Source organism: Topomyia yanbarensis, chromosome 3 (genome assembly GCF_030247195.1).
Source record: "Topomyia yanbarensis strain Yona2022 chromosome 3, ASM3024719v1, whole genome shotgun sequence".
NCBI classification, from domain to species: domain Eukaryota; kingdom Metazoa; phylum Arthropoda; class Insecta; order Diptera; family Culicidae; genus Topomyia; species Topomyia yanbarensis.
In genome coordinates, this window is record NC_080672.1 from 25,071 (window position 1) to 46,769 (window position 21,699).

Consider the following 21,699-nt stretch of genomic DNA (forward strand, 5'->3'; position numbering starts at 1 on the left):
ATAATCGAAATAAAAATAAAATAAGTTACTAAAACAATTTGACTACAAAATAAGAAGCTGTGAAAAAAGTTGCATGAAAAATTGAACAGCAAACACAAACGTTGTTTTTTTTTCTTGCAATATGACATATAATCAAATATAATATCATATATCCACAAATTGCTCAGATTGCTAAAAATGAAATGTTATTCAAACAAGCCTAGTACGAGATTGAATCTTTGATCATTGTGAAAACTAGATGAAAATGATATTAGTCCTTCATAACACTTCGAATTTTTGATCGAACACTCTTCATCAACTTCCGGACCACATGTTTTGGACGTTTTAGCCCATATATTTTTTTTGAAATTCTGGACATTCCCATCTGCTTTACCAGTCTTATTCTAAACCCTCGTCACAATCACCCAATAAAGTTCGATGAGCTTAAGCTTGGGCCAGTTGTGTGGTTTGATCAGAGCTGCCAGATGATTTTTGTGAAAATATGTATTCTCGTTTTAAAAAATCCGTTTTTGTCTGTATTCAACGAAGAAAACGAATTTTGACAATTGATGCGTCTACTATAAATTCGAGCACTATACAGGAATTTAAATTGAGTACTTTAAAGCAATCTATACATTTCCTGGCTAAATAGTTTTAAATTTTCTTGAAAATAAAAGTGTTATGATTCATTTGACAATAATTTATTTAAGAAATGGCCATAGTTAATGAAAACAGCGACAGGAAGGGTCCACCAAAAACGTTACCAGTTGAAATTTCAAAAAATCTGTGTTAATCTGTATTGTGTATTGAAAATCTGTATTAAATCTGTATTCTGTATCAAGTCTGTATCCGTGCTTAAAAATCTGTATAATACAGATAAATCTGTTTAAATGGCAGCTCTGGATTTGATGTTTTTCTCAACGAAATCTACAGGGTCATAGGTTTGCCATATTTGAGGTGAGGAACAGCTCGAAGAGATGCAAGGGCTAGCACTTTATCCACAAAAAATAACCGTTTGGTGTGGATTATTTCTTTAAAAATGAGGATGGTGGACCTGTCTATTGGCCTCCTATATCGCGCGATATCACTCCTCTAAACTTTGTTCTATGGGGCTGTGAGTCAAAAGACTATTTGAAAAGTCTGCAACGGTTGAAGCATTGGAAGCCATCATTACTGAAGTAGTTAGCCAGATTCCTCTTGAAATGCTCAAAGCGTCCTCAAAAATTAGACCACTCGAACGGACCACCTCAAGCGCTGCTACGGTATACATTCGAAAGAAATTTATTTTTAAACAATATATGACAAATAGTGATAATAAAGATTTCGCGATTTAATTCATGTTTTTAATTATTATGCTAGTTTAAAAAACTCTTAATGTACTACTTTACAGACCACAAGACCAACTCATTCAAACGAATTTCGGCCACGCAGTTTTTTCCCAAATAGCCTCATTAAACAGGACCTCTGTCCCTTCCCAAAGGACCAAAGGAGTGACCCAGCCAACATTTTGGTTCACTTTAATAAGTTGCAATTTGATTAACTGCACTTTTCAACGATATGAATTGATTGTATAAAATGCGCAGATCTCTTCTATGTGAACAAAAGTGGAGGCCATATACGTACAACAAATCGGTATAGTAGAACTATGTGATTTACGACGAATTTTGATCTCATAAGAAGCATTGTACAATCATCTAGCTTATCATTTTGAGTTTATATGTGATCAACTTTACAATCACACATGAAGGTTTATGCAGCTTAAGGTCCCCAATGCGATAACAAGAAGTATTTTTTTAAAAATAATATTATGAAAATAAAAAAATCAGGATGGAATTTCCATAATTCCTTCATAAGACACAGTTATGCCCACACTAGTAGATATGTTTTTCATGGGTAAGGTTGGAGTTACTGGAACATCAATTATTAAAATTACCTGATACGATTTACTTCCAGTTTCGAACCTGAGATCTTCGTATTCCCAGCATAGCCGCTATGTACTCATCTATTTATACACTGTCAAGCAACGATTATATTTGATCATTTTTATCGCTTTGTGATTACGATCTAAAAATACCATAATGCAATTTAAATATGGCACTCCAATGATACCTTCTATACCTGTCAAATCATAACCTACATTCTGTACTCAAGCCATTTTTTATTGCTCAAATATTGAACTAGTCTGGCAGAGAATTTGCGAAGTGCTATAAGGAGGTGACTATTTTTTGAACGATTTTGCAGTTTAATCCAATTGCAAATTAATTTATATACAATGCTTCAAAATTGTCTTTATTATTCCGCATATACAATTTTGTTTTAAGTTGTAGTGGACTAATAAATAACTTCAAGTCAACATTGTATTTCGATCACAGATTTGCATTTTATGTGAACTTTTTACAACAAAACATAATTTTTGCTTGCACTATTTGTAATTTTGATTTAGTCTGTCATTATTTGTAATTTATTGTAAACTTTTATATACGATTGCTGGTTTGCTGGGGACATTAACCTTCCTATCCAAGTCACTCACAACGATTTTTTATATCCCCTTTAACCTGAAACGGTCAGTACGGTTGTCGTCGTTTCTTCCTCCTCAAAGACTCAAAACGATTCGTTTAATAAATTATTCATTAAATGAATAATTTTATTATCGTTTAATTTTGAAACATTTTCAAACCCAACTCTTCACAGTAGGCCTGGTCGTTTTAATCTTTGCGACATGTGAAAATATGCTTCAAATATTAATATTGACAAGAAAAATACTACAGAATAACGGTAGTGTTTTCCAGGATGCTCGTCTGCGCTTTGCCTGCCTCTATCTAATGTTTTTAATATGTCATTCAGCTCCGGAGTGTTCCCTATCATTTGGAAATCGTCCCTCGTTTTTCCAGTTTATAATAAATGATCTAGACGTGAAGTACCAATTTTATCGGCGATTCTATGTGCACTCTCAAAAAACCGTTTAAACCGTTAAGATAAAACAGAAATATAAATGGTCCAAGATGACTGCCCTTCGGGTCTTCTGAGCTCATAGTGAAAGGCGATGTCACGTCATTTTCACTGCCATATCCCGTTCAGTTAGATAGGATTGATGTCAGAACAGTAAAGAACCACTGAATACAAGCCTTTTTAGCTTGCCAACTGCTATCTGGTGGTTGATCTTGTCAAAAACAGCAAAGAAGTAAGTGTAGATAGCATCAACCTGTTGCCGTGCTTGTAAAGACTTGGATTTGGATACTGCACACAAATCAGTCATCCCGCGATGGTTTGGTATATTTGTTCCCTTTTTTAAACACTGAGAAAGTATAGGATTTCCTTGACCTTGTAAAAGTTTGAAGGAAAAGGTTCCCGTATATATTCAATAAACTACTAATTGTAATTTCTTCCAATAATCAGGGAATATTTCCGAACGTAACGAGAAGTTGAACAGCGTCGATGATGGTACCAGAAGACTCGTTGCGCACTTCTTCGGCACTATAGACGGTATACCGTCGAGCCCGGCGTTGGATGATGACCTAATTTTAGACTATTTCTAAGTCTTAAAACGGCGAACCGAATGTACTCTCTTATTTGAAACCGAAGAAAATATTTTTTTTCTATGTATAATACCATAAAAAATGAAACATGCAGAAATTTTTAAAAAAATGTCCATTTTTTTTGTAAAATGGCAAACACTTTATCGTTGAGGTCATTTATTTACGTAAAAATTGTATGTTAAATTGGGGCACTGGATTATATATGCATAAAGATACCCTTAATAATCAAAAACAATCGTTAAATATTTTTAGCTGCCATCGGTTTGCCCGATTTAATAAACAGTAACATTCTACGGTCGGTGTGAGCCACCTTCGCAAACTATCATTAATGAACAGTTCATGATTGTTTCTAACCGCTTGGCCGTTTTTATTATTCTGGGGGGTTTGAGGAAGGTTTTTTCCAAATTGCATGGTGGCCTTACCTTACTCTGGAAGGCCAAGATCTGGTGATTGGTTAACCTACCCTACCGTGTGTTTGTAATCTATAAAATAACTCATGGAATTCAACCGCAAATTCATTCAAATCCCACTTCTGTAATCACATTTAACCCAGTAGGCTCTTATTTATAATCTCATGTAAACAAACAAAAAAAAACAATCATCACACCGAAAGCTCACCTCAATAACTTTATCGTGAACCGCTCCGGGGAAAACTATCCACCCGAGTAGGGCCCCACTGATGGCCGTCAGGACACCGACACCGGCCCAAATCAGGGTCCATTGCACCATTTTCTTTTAGGCCGCTTCGTCGTGGTCGCCGTTGACCAACAGCCACTTTATTCTGCGTCTATGCCCGAGACCGGTGTTGAGTGTCTGCACAACCCAACCAGCAACCGACCGAGAGTGATGAAAAAATTAAACAATCTTTTCGAGAGTTGATTTTTTTTGTTTATTTATTTCACTTATGTTGAGACTCTCGGCATTCACTTTCTTAGCTGCTAGATTCAGTGCTGCTACTGCTGGACATGTAAACTATCGGCGCTGAATGGCATTGCACGACCCACACTGATGATGATGTATACTCGAAAGGCTCGACGCTTGAATGTTTGTTCTTTCACCAACAGCATTGCACACGCTATTTTTGTCGTCGGGATCCAAATCCTACATCACCGCTTGCCACTTGCTCAAGGAATGAGGCTTCGTTATTGACTAATTCAATTCGCCGCTCACTTAGATCAATCTCATAGAAGAAAACTAGTTTCCTCATCCACTAGAAATTTCCACACTTGAACACTGTACTTCGTCGAACAGGTGTTAAATATTATATGAATCGGAGCTTTCTGGCGAGCAACTGTGCAAATTCTCATCCCCAACAACACACGATAAATAATTTCTTCTTTAAATTCTAGCCAGAATGACTAACTACTTAAATACAAATTCTAACAAACTACCAAGCTATTCCACGGAAGGAAAAACTACGGTTCCTACACAGCTACCGCTTCCCACTAGTTCGTGTCATTCACGGAGCACGGTCATTGAGCAACTGAAATTCACCGATCGAATCAAACTGCGAGCCAGTCGATTCCGTTCACATTCGAAAATAGCAAAAAAAAGTTTATTTGAGCACGAGGCACTAGCCTCAAGCTCGAACCGTTCATCAAGCGCGCGCGAAGAGAGCGAGTCTGTTGTATATGTAGGAACCTGCCTCACATTATTAGCTATAGTCACAAACTTGTATGGTGGATGGTGGAAAATCCTGTCATCGACAGCGACAACAGGCTCGACGAGTGGAACTCTCATCAGAATCGGAGACGGTCCGCGAAAATACATAAACCGCCAAATGAGGAGAAGAGCGAATGTAATCAAATATCATCGGCATGACGCCTCCTCTTTGTGGACGAAAAGTTGTGTACTTTTTTGTTGAACATATTTACCGCAAATGTGGTGAACACGGACGGCGTGCGTGCTAGCTTTACTACCCCTTTCGTTCTCCGGTAGATTTGTTTACTTGCGGTAGTCTTCGGTAATGGATCGCTACACTACTGTGCCATTGGAAAGCATTGGAATTACCCATTTGTTTGTTTTTGGTTGGTAAGCTACTTGATAAACGTGTTTTATATAAATTTATCAATAATAACATATTTACATATTCTTATTGGAGTGATGAATGAGGTTTTATGGTACACTCTTGGAATAACTTAATGGTGCTTAATTATTTTTTCATTTCTACTTAAGGTTTAGCTTGGCTCGGGTTTGATCGGGTTTTGAGTACTTGCAGCTCCAGGCATGTGCAAATGTTCTACTTCACTTAATAAAACACGGGTTTATTTTGAGATAGTTTTTATTCATCAGCGGTGCTCAAAGATAGTCTACATACAACTTACTTAATGGAGAGAAAATCATAAAGATGCTTGAGTTCAAGGGGCTAGCATATAGTAATATAATATCCTCCTTTCTTTATAACATAATTAACTATACTTTACTTGATAACCTTTAAGTCGATCTGGTAGTTTTATCCAAGTTCTAAGGTGATTTGGCTTTGGCGGTAACTAGGGTTGTGGTACCGGTAATACTGGTACCGAAAATCCCAGTAATACCGACTCATTTTTGGAACCGAAATACCGGTACTGAAGAAAAGCCAGTACAGGTATTTTCGGTACCATATAATTTTTTTTATAAAAATATGTGGACTCTCTATGGGGACCTGACAAAATATCGGTTTGCAAGATGACTTTTACCTTATGACTTTTCATTACCTTCTAGATAAATGGTTGAGTTAACATTTTTGTGGGGGAATGAGGTGGGGCCATCATCATAATTCTAGAAGCTAAACATTACTAGCTCCCGTTGTACTGAACGGTATGTTTAAATTCCTGCACTATTTTGTCGAAATTAAATTTTAACGATCTTCTAATAAATTTCAAAATATTCCCATCTAGCGCAAGAGACGTAAAAATTTGCTATGATTTTTTTATTAGCGACATTCTGATTGGTTTCCATTATTCACTGGGTGGCGCGTAATAAGACTATGGTGTAAGTCATGTCTGTATTTGGTTTGCTCTTAAACATTTATCTATAAAAGAACGAACAGCGATTTAGTAACTATTTTAGACGTTATGAACTGCTTCAAATGGGGCGATTTGTAATTATTGGTGATCGGAAAATTCAACAAAACTCCATAATTTACAGGAAAGCAAGGAGCCTTGGTATGCATTAGAGAATAGTAGACAAACGATATAAAGGTCGAAACCAATTTACAGAAAAGCAAAAGAGGAAATACGAGTAACCTGCCCGGATTTACTGCCCTTCTCGCTTTGATTTACTGTTGTTAATAGGGTTTCTTACATTTACCATCTGTTGAAGTCGACGAAAGTAGCACCGATTAGCAGTTATTGATTTAAAGGTAACCTAGATTTCGAAATAAAAGAAGGTGCCGCTTACGAAAAATATCTTCTGCTGAAATGAGTCATGTCATTCCGAAGAAATTAAAAACCATAAACATGTTTTTTGATCAGCACAAATCAATCATCTGAGAATAAGGTTATCAGTTTGAGCATTCAATTTCCCTTTGAAGATTTTTTCGAATTTTTAAAAAAATATTCGAGTACCGGTACATTACCGGTACTGAGGGCTTCAGTACCGTAGTACCAGTTCTCACCAAAAAGGGTCGGCACTGCGAACCCTAGCGGTAACTAGGTGAGAAGTGAGGTAAGCGTGCAACATACTGCGGAGTCAAAAAAGTACAGTAAACAACTTTGTGTTCAAACGGAAATCCAAGCAAACAGATAGGCTTCATCGCTAGTAACTAGTAAACAATGTTGTTAGCTGTCATTTTGAGAATTAACATGACTGATCGGCGTTTTTGATAATCAAATCACCTGAGAATAAAAGCTCCTTGATTTTTATTATTTTTCTTGGCCTTACATTACTGCCGTCGCACGCAGCAATCGGAGTGTCAATTGGTCGTTTTAAAGCCCGATTCAGACGATACATTAGCTTCCGTCAACGCAACCGTTCCGTCAGAATAAGTTAAATGCGTTTCTCGTGCCGTACGTCAAAACATTCCGTGCCGTTGATGTTGTGTGTGAATGCCTCCATTTAACTGCATGTAACAAATCTTGACGTTCCGTTGACGCTCCGCACCGGTGACGGAAGCCTGATGTATCGTGTGAATCGTAAAACTGCAGCACATGGTTGCCCACGTGGTAAATGATGATTATTCCTGCAACCCAATCGTAGTAGACGGGTTCCCTGAAGTCGGTTGGTAAGCAGTTGGAAAATTCACAATTCGATTCCGTACGTCACCCGAACTAAAGGCCCTAGTATAAAGGTACGCAAAGAGCGTGCAGAAAGTAAAACCGAAAAAAGTCTACCTATCGAGCAAAATTAGAATCCAACTTTGCTGCAGAGGTATCAGAGATGGATTCCAATTGTGCTCGATAGGTAGGCTTTTTTGACTTCACTCTTTGCGCAACTGTTCTCTATAGACTGTGACCCGAACCAGCTGGATAGGGCTCCTCAAGACTTTGAAAGTTAGCAAGTGAACTATGTTGACAGGATGGCTCAAAACGGTTTGGCAGCGTTGAGGATTCCTGACGGGGCATCAATTTCAACAGACTGCGATGATATCCAGCACCATTTACATCCACTAAATAGGACTGCTTGTCAAAAACGGTTGGAAATAGACGCCGGTGTCCAGAGATTAGAAGATTCGCAGTTCAGTTGAACATAAACTGGAGATCCTGTTTCGATATTCGATAAGTTTTACGTATTCTTACCATATCGATATTTTGCCTTCTTGCTGTTCTTTGCAATTATTTCAGGAACATCTTGTACTACTTACCACAGCGAATAAAAACAAACGGCTGGTTGGACTGGATCCAATTTTATTTGGGATATTTCGCCAGCACAATAGCGCGTAAGTAACTAATGTTGGCACCAGTGCCATTTAACAAATCACGGATTTCCACGCGTTTTCTAATTTGAGTTCCAGTTCCGCCAGGACATTTTCGCCATTATCCGAATTGTCATATACTTTACCAATTTCAATTCAATCTCTAGAGGATTCATTATTTTCTGTCGTAGAATTACGATCTGAGTCAGAGGCCGTTGACTCATCCTTGACTCCCTTGATCCGCTTCGTTTTCCTGCTTGTGCCTCTGCCGCTGGCTTTACACACCTTTTCGAAACGTTTTTGCCTTTCTCGTGCAAATAAAGGCTATGCAATCACTCCAAATATCGATTTTCCAACCGAGACCCGGATGGCCGAGTGTTATATACAATTCGATTCAATTCCTTGAGATCGCAAAATGTCTGTGTATGCGTATGTATGTGTGTATGTATGTGTGTGTCAAATAATGTCACTCAATTTTCTCAGAGATGGCTGGACCGATTTGACCAAACTAAGTTTCAAATGAACGGTATAACGCTCCCATAAGACACTATTGAATTTTTAGTTGATCGAACTTCCGGTTCCAAAGTTATGTGTTGAAAAGTGCGGTCACACAGTAAATTCCCATGTAAACTAGTAACCCAATTGTGTCCGAATGGTGTAATACAGTGATTCTCAACCTGGGGTCCGCGGGCCCCTAGGGGGCCGTGAAGACGTTGCTGGGGGTCCGCAAAGAAAAATATATTCTCTGAGTGCAGATTGAAATTTCAAGTCTTGTTTCCGAACAAACTGAAAAGAACATATTTTAAGCATACAAAATCGATGTTTATTCGCGGGGGTCCGCAGCAACCCAGAGTGATTTATAAGGGGTCCGTGGTTCGAAAAAGGTTGAGAATCGCTGGACTGTAATACACATTCAAATACGTTCAACATTAGGTACTTGGATTTGCGGGTCTAGATCACTAATCAATCAAAGTAGCTTTGAACACATTGACCACCTATGACGGATCTTGATTCCGCCAAGTTGCCGAGCTAATGTCACACCTATTTCCAAGCAAACTCTTGGCCGATTTTTACAAACTTTATATCAAATGAAATATATAATACTCCCATGGAATGCTATTGAATTTCATTCAGTTCTGACTTTTGGTTCCGGTGTGACAGGTTAGTTATTGCGGTCACGTATGAATTTCTCATATAAACCAGTACAATCGTATTATCCCATAGATTAAAAATCTATTAACATTAATATCAAATTACTTCGATTCGCAGGCCCAGATCACTGGGGGTAAATCAAACATCCTTGGAATAAATTGTTCACTATCGATATTTCTGGAAGGTCCGGGTTTCGGGCATATTCCAGAATTAAAGCCATTTCGGTGATGACTAAACCAATTTTCACTAACCTAGTCTCAAATGAAAGGTGTAATATGCAGTTCGGTGTTGGATCCCCATTAACCCCACCCCTCCTTCCTGTCAATTTCGGTGGTTCCCGACGCATCCTCCCCTTCCCACTAACTATACCCCATCCCTTCCCCACCACCCGCATTTCAAAATATGACATTGAACTCATGCTGATTAAGCTCATTAAATATTATATTTTTGTTTGTATCAAGTGTGTCAGCGTCGACATGCTTTTTATCAGGTTTGTGACAGTCGTGAACTTATGTATCCTTACGTTGAATAAGAATGTAATATCTATTTCCACAATGTTATATTGAACGTAAAATGGGTTTTAAATCATAGCTTTGATAAATGAGAAAGGCTCAATTGCACTACTCGGTGGATTAAGAAAAGTTCTTCAATTTAATATTACCGTGGCTGTTGCTTTTTACAAAATTTTAGAACTCAAATAATGATTTCTTGTTTATAGCTGTCATGTGATGTACAATAAAAATGTAATATATACATTTGAAAGCTTTTAATGAATACTAACAACGAAAAAATTCGCTCACTTTCGCGACGCCACACATCCGAACTAATCGAGAAACATTTTTCAACAGCAATAACACAAATTATTGAATTGAAGGCTTCGAGAGCAAATTTCGTTCCAATTTCATATGCGTGTGATCGTGTTTTATTAAAACCAACCATTTATCTCAATAAATAATATAAGATCAGAAAGTATTAACTGGAATCAAGAATAAAATAAATTTATTAAAAATGGCCATTGTTAGCTGGTTTCGGGATTCCGGAATCTGATTCTCTGGGTCGAATGACAATCACACTTATTCTTGTTTACGACGAATGCGATATTCGTTCGAAAGCGATTCGAACAAATAGTAAGCCCATTTGATTTTGCTGTCGTAAACGGGAATACAAACCACTTTCGAACGAATCTTGCATTGGTCATAAACAAGATTAAGGGTGAATGTTTATGTTCTATGGTGTGCTGTGCCACAAAAAACAACATGTGAAATGTGAAGGACAAGTGGGCCAAATCGGACCACTGGCCAATTCGGACCCTTAGCTGTTTCTCTACTATGCTAATTAGGGTTGCCAACTCTGGAGAGGCTTACACCCGGAGATTTTCACTGACCTGGGGGGTGTTGGATTTTGAGTGGAAATAGACAGAAATTGGAATCAAAGCGATTGCTCGGTATTTTAGAGCACTTTAATCGCTTTTTATTACTACGTTAAAATAAAGCTGTAAATTGTTCACGTTTGAGAACGGTTTTGTCGGTTCAATCTAGTAATACAAATACAAAAGCATCAGCTACTCTCGCTGTGGAGAGTAAGTCTCGTTGCGGGAGTAGCAACAACACCGGAAGAACTCGTTTGATGTTGACTTAGTCAGTTGAATTAGAACACATCTGCCATACCTTGGCGCAGTTGGTGATAAGCACCACTAACAGTAAAGTGATTTGGTAAAATTGCAGCAAAATAATTTTTACACCATTATGGGCGATTTAGTGAGATGCAACATTTCAATTGTAGCATATAACTTTTCTTTCCTTAATTTGTAGTAAATTTGATTTGTTTTTCATTTTCATTGCTTTGTGAAAGAAATCAGCAATATTTGGTGAACTCATCTTCGCCACATTGAAACAAAAGGTTAGTCGGACAAAATAAATCTGAACTAGAGTATTAGACTTTAGACTTTTTAAAGAATCAATAAATTCAAATTTTAAATCAAATTTTGTTAAGTATCAATTAATTAAAAAAATGAAATTATGCTTCTTCCCAACAAACCCGGAGAAATTGATGTAAAAAATGTTAAAATGATGTTAAAATCGGATCCTCTTTTCACCAGATAATCACAATGTTTGTCAAACTGAAAGATGGATGGATATTGTGGAGCGAATTAGTTATCAATTTAGAACGGAAAACTAGAACTAGGCAGCATGAGCGGTAAGAAATGTGAAAAACTACAAGGGGCTGCCCTATGGGGTTGCACGAACTGTAGACGTAGGACTATACTACTTAATGTGAAACATTTATTTCCTTTGTAAATTTAGAGTAATAATAAATCAAGTATATTTCTTACATATAGTTTAAGCACAATCAATCAACATCGAATGTTACATTTTGATCCAAACCTTCTTGGTTATCAGGTCATTTCAGTTGTAGTAGGTGATCAAATCCGATTAAACTAAAGAAAGAAGACAGAAAACCGTTACCGAACTAATATCTGAAACTAAATCTTTATAGCACAAGATCAGCTTTTAAAAATTGTAAAAACTTTTCGATTGTGTGTGGTGAAAAATCCGAACCGGTGAAGAAAAATCAAATTTTAGACAATACAATCAGATTTTATGTATAGACTAAGCTTTCTAGTTATATTTTGCCATTATTGTAACTTTCCTAAAGCACGCATACAAATGTAGCGAATGCAGTGGTCTTAATCATATATCGAAACTATAAATATACAAGAATCGAAAATAATTTTATATATGGACTTAGATGCGTTTTTGCAACGGTTTTTCGAGTGTATTCATTCATAAATAGGCTTTGTAGGATGTATCTATTAGCAGCATCAAAATAGAAAGTGAGTGGAAATGAATCAATGAATTGATCGAACGTAAATAATAGACTTTCGTTGTGCTTTCCATCGATCCGCGTATATTTGTTGCAAAGAAAGTTTTCGTCATTGCGCAACGAGAGCACAGATTGCTATCATGCAGGTTTTTGTTTATTTGTTTATTTGTTGTACCGTCACCAACAGACCCCTTGGCCCCAATGGTGGTTACTTAAACTAATTACATTTCAGAATACGAATTATTTTAGTTTTTATCGAATTCCTTGTCAGGTTGAAGTCAAACGCCGTCGCCACACTGTTAAACACACGCTGGAGTCCGGTAACAGCGCCCTGGCGCCCATAGTTAGTTCTCCTGAATGGGACTCGCAGAAGAGAGTTATTGCGCAGAGCTCGAACGCGAGCTTGAAGATCGAGGCGTCCGAGGATTGTAGGGCAATCCACCCTGGCAGACAGTAAGTCCGAGACGAACAGGGCTCGAGAGCAGTCCCTCCGGATGCTTAGAGTATCGAGCTGTATTAACTGACAACGGTTTTCGTAGCTCGGCAGCTGAAATCTGTTTTGCCAAGGAAGATGTCGGAGTGCAAAGCGTATGAACCGGCGTTGGACGGCCTCGATTCTGTCGACACCGTTCTGGTAGTAAGGGTTCCAAACAGCAGAACAATATTCCAGTGTTGAGCGAACCAGCGCACAATAGAGAGATTTTAAACAGTATACGTCCTTAAAGTTTTTCGCTATTCGGAAGATGAACCCAAGCTGTCTTGAAGCCTTATCCACAATGGATGATGTATGTGGTTTGAACGTTAGTGCCGAATCCATGATGACTCCGAGATCCTTGACGTTAGAGTGTCTTGGAATACTCGAGTCGAAGAGATGGTAGTTAAACTGAATCGGATGGCGTTTCCGCGTGAACGTAACGATTGAGCATTTGCTCGGGTTTAAAACCATTCTGTTTAGATCACACCACGTACTAAAGCTGTCCAATTCCCTCTGAAGAAGCTCGGCATCGGTTTTATCCCGTATTTGTTGAAAAATTTTCATGTCGTCGGCAAAAGAAAGGCGGGGTCCTTGTAATTTGATGTTGACGTCATTAAAGTAGAGGAGGAATATCACTGGACCGAGATGGCTTCCTTGTGGGATGCCGGATGTAGCGAAGAATGGTGTAGATAGACAGTCCTTAATGCTGATTTGAAGTTGCCTTCCATCGAGGTAGGAACGAAACCAGCGCAGAAGTTGTCCATGAATACCGAGTTTGTCCAGCTTCGCTATTGCGATATCATGATTGATTTTGTCGAAGGCCGCAGATAGATCCATGTAAATAGCATCGGTTTGCAATCCGTCCGCGAATCCATCCATTGCATATGTTGTGAACGAGAGCAGGTTAGTCGTTGTCGATCGTTTAGGCATAAATCCGTGTTGATCGTCTGCAATGTAGTGTTTGCAGTGAAAGAAAAGAGGGTCTAAGACAACCAGCTCGAATAGTTTTGATACTGCACTTAAACACGAGATTCCTCGATAATTGTCAATGTTCGATTTGTTTCCTTTTTTGTGAACTGGAAACATGTGCGCTGCTTTCCAGCAGGAAGGGAATGTTCCAGTATTGAGTGATAGCACAAAGACTCGCCGAAGTGGTTCAAGAAGCCCGCTGATGCACTTTTTGACAAAAATCGAAGGAACGCCATCTGGACCCGGGGAACTAGATGCTTTCAGCTTGGAATTTGCTGCAAGAATGGCAGCATTATCGACACAAATTCGGTTGATGGTTCGTCCTAGAGAAGGAGTTAGATTTGAAGCGGCAGCGACTTGTTGTGGGGAAAGGTTCTCGTCGGAAAAAACGCTTGAAAATTTGTCGGAAAACAATTGGCAAATTTCCTTAGTGTCGGTGCCTAAAACTCCATTTAATGACATACAAGATGGTAACCCGGATTCTTTTCGCTGCTCGTTCACATATTTCCAAAACGACTTGGGCTTGGATTTCAGTTGACGTTCGACGTTTCGCTGATATCTAAAAAAGGCACGTCTGCTTTGCTGTTTGTATTCGTGGTTGAGTTGAAAGTAGTGGTTTCGTAATGCAAGTGTCTTATGCTTCGAGAACTTTTTAAATGCGGCTCGTTTGGCAGTTTTTAATCGTCTAAGCACTGTTGATTGCCAGGGAGGGTGTTGATTTGTGCTGACTGTTCGTTTTGGCACATGACGGTCGATTAGGTAGTTAAGAATATTAGAAAACGTCATCGCTGCTTCGTTCGCGTCATCATTGTTAAGATTTTCGTCCCAGTTTATATCCAACAGCGTGCTAACGCATGCAACCGCTAACAAATATCTAATTTGTTAGTAACAAATTAGATAGACTTAGCAACATATTGAACCCAAACGCACAAAGCAAAATGAGTCAACGCTGATGATGATGGGTAGAGCGAAAGAGACAACTAGTACCACAACACTATGTTAACCGTGTTTGCAAATGGAGCTCGAATGTACAAGCGATTTTATGTACGAATAATTGTGTTCGAGATTGTATATAGAAGTGTGCTGGAAACGAGCATAACACAAAAGAGAGCATAGTGTTTGAACGGACAAGCTCAGTCGCGTGTTGGACACTGGAATGCCACATTGAAATCTGAATTTTTTTTTCGTGAAAAAATCTGGAAATCTGTTTCGTGGGAGAAAAATTCTGAATCGAAAATCTGTGTTCAAAAATTAACTAGAAGCTTAAAAAAATAATTTGGCAATGAAAAATTCATTGTGATATCCTATCACAAATATAACAACCAGACTGATTTTATTCTTTATCTGGATAACAAATGATATCTAAAGTTGGCGTTTTTGTTCCATGTCCTAGCGGTTGGTTAAGGTCTGAACTGCATAGAATGCCTTTTAAATCCAAATTTACACTTTTCCGATCCGATTCAGTGACGGTTCAGCACCGTGCACGGACGCCAATATTATTTCATACAATTCAAATGCGAGTATTCACACTTATCCGGGACAGTGCCGTGGCGGACCATGAAAGAATATTGGTGTCCGCTAGAGATGGTCGGGTTTCAATTTTTTCAAACCCGAGCGCATGAAAATTTAAAAACCCGAACCCGACCCGAGCCCGATATTATAAAATTTAAAAACCCGAACCCGACCCGAGCCAGAACATTTTAAAACTTAAAACCCCGACCCGACCCAAGAATTTTAAACTTTGCCGAAAACACCATCTTTCTAAGTTATTAGACTTTTGAGATATATCATTATCTACTCCATGCTGAAAGCATCTACGCTCACTAGCGCCTCATAGTGAGAGTATTCTAAACTAATCTGTTACCGTTGGGTAGTCCTCGACCTCTCGAGCAACTTTGCTGAAGGCAGTACTAGTCTATCTAATCACGTTGTTGAGATCATAGCTGGAAAATGTCATGGTTATGACCAGTCATCTGGTGACTGGTCGCATGTTTGCTCGTGACATGTACAAGTTGCGGATTCTTGCGACATGTGACACAAGCGCGTGTACTATGACACGATACATTTTCCCCGTGACATGTCATAAAATTTGTACATTTTTGAAAACAAAACTGGTTTGTCAAGCGGCTGTACATTTACTGAACTGTGACATGTATGTTCGTTTGCGAACGGTCGCGACAATAGAAAAACAGGTTTGCTTGTTATGTGACATGTCGACAATGAACCGGTATTGAAAATGGGTAAAATATTGGATACCGTACTTTGGCGGATAATTGGAAATATAGAAAATGAGATAATTGTATTTCTTTCAACATTTCATAAATTAATATTGTTTGTTATTGCGGTTGAGAGGTGTTGAAAATCAATAGTTTTAGACATTTTAAACGCACACTGGGAAGTAAATGCGTCAAAATCGAAAAAAATTAAACTTTTCACAGATAAACATTGTTTGTTATTGCGAATTAAGAGGTGTTGAAAATCAATAGTTTTAGACATTTTAAACGCACACTGGGAAGTAAATGCGTCAAAATCGAAAAAAAAATCAACTTTTCACAGATAAACATTGTTTGTTATTGCGAGTTACGAGGTGTTGAAAATCAATAATTTTAGACATTTTAAACGCACACTGGGAAGTAAATGCGTCAAAATCGAAATTTTTTCAACTTTTTACAGATAAACATTGTTTGTTATTGCGAGTTACGAGGTATTGAAAATCAATAGTTTTAGACATTTTAAACGCACATTGGGAAGTAAATGCATCGAAATCGAAAATTTTTCAAATTTTCGCAGATAAACATTGTTTGTTATTACGAGTTGTTTACTATTTTTACCTGCAACCGTCGGCGTGGCGGCGCTGGGCACACCTCTAATTTTAAACGCATTTTTAAATTTCCATTTTGTCGAAATTACTTCCCGTTGTGCATTTCAAATGTTCAAAACTTTTGATTTTCAAGTCCTAATAACTCGGAAAACAAACAACATTCATCTGTAAAAAGTGAATTTTGCGATTTTGACGCATTTACTTCCCCATGTGCGTTTAAAATGTTCAAAACTAGTGATTTTCATATCCTAGTACAGTAGGATTCCGTTTTTGGCAACAATTTTATTTTTTGCTGTTGCCAAAACCGGATCCGTGCCAAAAATTGGACCTTATTTTTAAAGTTTGGATTTTCAATTTACGACTTCAAAAATGTTTCAAGGATTTTTAACCATGTGTGAAATGGAATTAGATGAAAGGAAAAAATAAGAAAATTCAATTTTATTCATATGTTTATCAAATTCAGTCTTCGCACAGTGATCACCTTCCATAAAAAAAAGTCGGTCAAAACCTCAAAAGGGATCCGAATTTGATAAAAACTTCACATTGGGGTAATTTTACGTCGCTGAATTCATGTTTGGTGTTAATTTATTATTTCTTTTTACCAGAACATTTTGGCACCTGGGGAGGTTTGCAAATTCAACATTTACGAATATAAAGTGCACTATATCTGAAAATGCATTTTCAAAAAGACATCGTAAACTATTTGGGAGCTATCAGTTTTGTATTCCTAAATACGGGCTTTCGATATGTATTGCAAATTTAGTGCCAAGTTTTGTAGTGACGTTGTATTATGCGGTGTAGCGCATTCATCTGCATTCGACTATAAAAATTGATTCCGTCTAACACTAGTTACACTGCTACCACATGTATTATACATAAACAATACATTTCTATACTTATTGTTATCATTAAATACGACACATATAGTGTGAAACATACTTACGGACATTATACATGCGAGCCACAACATAGCTCCTGCGCCACACACACCCCTCTCCCCTGCCTAACCATGTATCTGACATGAGCAAATATAAAAATAGCTTTTTCAACACACTAACCTTGCTGGTGTGCCACGAAACTGCTACTTAAGGAAGCTAGAATATTTTCCTATACAATCAATCCGAGTTTTTGACGGAATGCCATCTGTAGCTCCTATTTTGTGCGAAAATATCGCCTCTCTTCACTTGGGGTTTCTTTTCGAAACATTTCTTCTCGTTTTCATTGCACTTTTTCAAATGCACTTTTTTCACACACCACTGCAAAAACACTCGCGAAACTTTAATCGTTTACTAACAAAACTTCAAATTTTCTGCCAATGCGCAGATGACCAAAGGAAAATGTTCGGAAACTCATTTGTGCGTTTGAATTTTCACTTCAGATTTCAGTTTTTCCTAATGTAAACAAGCGAGTCGGTGCCTAGCAACGTGGCTTCCGCATATCTTCACCTTAACCTTTAAATGCATAACGCTTTTTTAAAACAACATTGCGAAAAACATCACAAAATTATCACAGTAAAGTATTGAAACTGTAAAACAATTTTAACAAAATTAAAAAAAAAAATGATTTGGGCTTTTGAGGATTAATATATGGGAGTTTGGAAATAAAGTCAAATACAATGTCAATTGATACAAAAAATATCTATTGCACATTTTTAAAAGATTTATTATGTACAACAAGAATGTTGACAAAAACGGAACCCATTTGTTGCCAAAATCGGAGTGTGCCAAAATGGGAGTATGCCAAAAACGGAACGTGACAAAACGGAATCTTACTGTAACTCGAAAAACAAAAAAAAAATAGCGAGAAGTTGAAAAATTTTCCATTTTGACGCAATTACTTACTAATGTGTGTCTAAAAAGTCCAAAACTATCGTTTTTCAACTTCACGTAACTAGCAATAACAAACAATATTTATCTGTGAAAAGTTGAAAATTTTTCGATTTTGACGCATTTACTTTCAAGTGTACGTTTAAAATGTCTAAAACTATTGATTTTCTACTCCTCGTAACTCGCAATAACAAGCAATATTTATCTGTGGAAAGGTTAAAAGTTTTCGATTTTGACGCATTTATTTCCCAGTGTGCGTTTAAAATGTCTAAAACTATTGATTTTCAACACCTCTTAACTCGTAATAACAAACAATGTTTATCTGTGAAAAGTTGAAAATTTTTCAATTTTGACGCATTTACTTCCCAGTGGGCGTTTAAAATGTCTAAAACTATTGATTTTCAACTCCTCGTAGCTTGCAATAACGAACAATGTTTATCTGTGAAAAGATGAAAAATTTTCAATTTTGACGCATTTACTTCCCAGTGTGCGTTTAAAATGTCTAAAACTATTGATTTTCAATACCTCTTAACTCGCAATAACAAACAATATTTATCTGTGAAGAGATGAAAATTTTTCAATTTTGACGCATTTACCTCCCAGTGTGCGTTTAAAATGTCTAAAACTATTGATTTTCAACTCCTCGTAGCTTGCAATAACAAACAATATTTATCTGTGAAGAGATGAAAATTTTTCAATTTTGACGCATTTACTTCCCAGTGGGCGTTTAAAATGTCTAAAACTATTGATTTTCAACTCCTCGTAGCTTGCAATAACGAACAATGTTTATCTGTGAAAAGATGAAAAATTTTCAATTTTGACGCATTTACTTCCCAGTGTGCGTTTAAAATGTCTAAAACTATTGATTTTCAATACCTCTTAACTCGCAATAACAAACAATATTTATCTGTGAAGAGATGAAAATTTTTCAATTTTGACGCATTTACCTCCCAGTGTGCGTTTAAAATGTCTAAAACTATTGATTTTCAAAACCTCGTAACTCGCAATAACAAAAAATATTGATCTGTGAAAAGTTGAAACATTTTCGATTTTGATGCATTTACTTCCTAATGTGCGTTTAAAATGTCTAAAACAATTGATTTTCAACTCCTCGTAGCTTGCAATAACAAACAATATTTATCTGTGAGAAGATGAAAATTTTTCAATTTTGACGCATTTACTTCCCAGTGTGCGTTTAAAATGTCTAAAACTATTGATTTTCAACACCTCTTAACTCGCAATAACAAACAATATTTATCTGTGAAGAGATGAAAATTTTTCAATTTTGACGCATTTACCTCCCAGTGTGCGTTTAAAATGTCTAAAACTATTGATTTTCAACTCCTCGTAGCTTGCAATAACAAACAATATTTATCTGTGAAGAGATGAAAATTTTTCAATTTTGACGCATTTACTTCCCAGTGGGCGTTTAAAATGTCTAAAACTATTGATTTTCAACTCCTCGTAGCTTGCAATAACGAACAATGTTTATCTGTGAAAAGATGAAAAATTTTCAATTTTGACGCATTTACTTCCCAGTGTGCGTTTAAAATGTCTAAAACGATTGATTTTCAACACCTCTTAACTCGCAATAACAAACAATATTTATCTGTGAAGAGATGAAAATTTTTCAATTTTGACGCATTTACCTCCCAGTGTGCGTTTAAAATGTCTAAAACTATTGATTTTCAACACCTCTTAACTCGCAATAACAAACAATGTTTATCTGTGAAAAGTTGAAATTTTTTCAATTTTGACGCATTTACTTCCCAGTGGGCGTTTAAAATGTCTAAAACGATTGATTTTCAACACCTCTTAACTCGCAATAACAAACAATATTTATCTGTGAAGAGATGAAAATTTTTCAATTTTGACGCATTTACCTCCCAGTGTGCGTTTAAAATGTCTAAAACTATTGATTTTCAACACCTCTTAACTCGCAAAAACAAACAATGTTTATCTGTGAAAAGTTGAAAATTTTTCAATTTTGACGCATTTACTTCCCAGTGGGCGTTTAAAATGTCTAAAACTATTGATTTTCAACTCCTCGTAGCTTGCAATAACGAACAATGTTTATCTGTGAAAAGATGAAAAATTTTCAATTTTGACGCATTTACTTCCCAGTGTGCGTTTAAAATGTCTAAAACTATTGATTTTCAACTCCTCGTAGCTTGCAATAACAAACAATATTTATCTGTGAGAAGATGAAAATTTTTCAATTTTGACGCATTTACTTCCCCTTGTGCGTTTAAAATGTCTAAAACGATTGATTTTCAACACCTCTTAACTCGCAATAACAAACAATATTTATCTGTGAAGAGATGAAAATTTTTCAATTTTGACGCATTTACCTCCCAGTGTGCGTTTAAAATGTCTAAAACTATTGATTTTCAACACCTCTTAACTCGTAATAACAAACAATGTTTATCTGTGAAAAGTTGAAAATTTTTCAATTTTGACGCATTTACTTCCCAGTGGGCGTTTAAAATGTCTAAAACTATTGATTTTCAACTCCTCGTAGCTTGCAATAACGAACAATGTTTATCTGTGAAAAGATGAAAAATTTTCAATTTTGACGCATTTACTTCCCAGTGTGCGTTTAAAATGTCTAAAACTATTGATTTTCAATACCTCTTAACTCGCAATAACAAACAATATTTATCTGTGAAGAGATGAAAATTTTTCAATTTTGACGCATTTACCTCCCAGTGTGCGTTTAAAATGTCTAAAACTATTGATTTTCAACTCCTCGTAGCTTGCAATAACGAACAATGTTTATCTGTGAAAAGATGAAAAATTTTCAATTTTGACGCATTTACTTCCCAGTGTGCGTTTAAAATGTCTAAAACTATTGATTTTCAATACCTCTTAACTCGCAATAACAAACAATATTTATCTGTGAAGAGATGAAAATTTTTCAATTTTGACGCATTTACCTCCCAGTGTGCGTTTAAAATGTCTAAAACTATTGATTTTCAAAACCTCGTAACTCGCAATAACAAAAAATATTGATCTGTGAAAAGTTGAAACATTTTCGATTTTGATGCATTTACTTCCTAATGTGCGTTTAAAATGTCTAAAACAATTGATTTTCAACTCCTCGTAGCTTGCAATAACAAACAATATTTATCTGTGAGAAGATGAAAATTTTTCAATTTTGACGCATTTACTTCCCAGTGTGCGTTTAAAATGTCTAAAACTATTGATTTTCAACACCTCTTAACTCGCAATAACAAACAATATTTATCTGTGAAGAGATGAAAATTTTTCAATTTTGACGCATT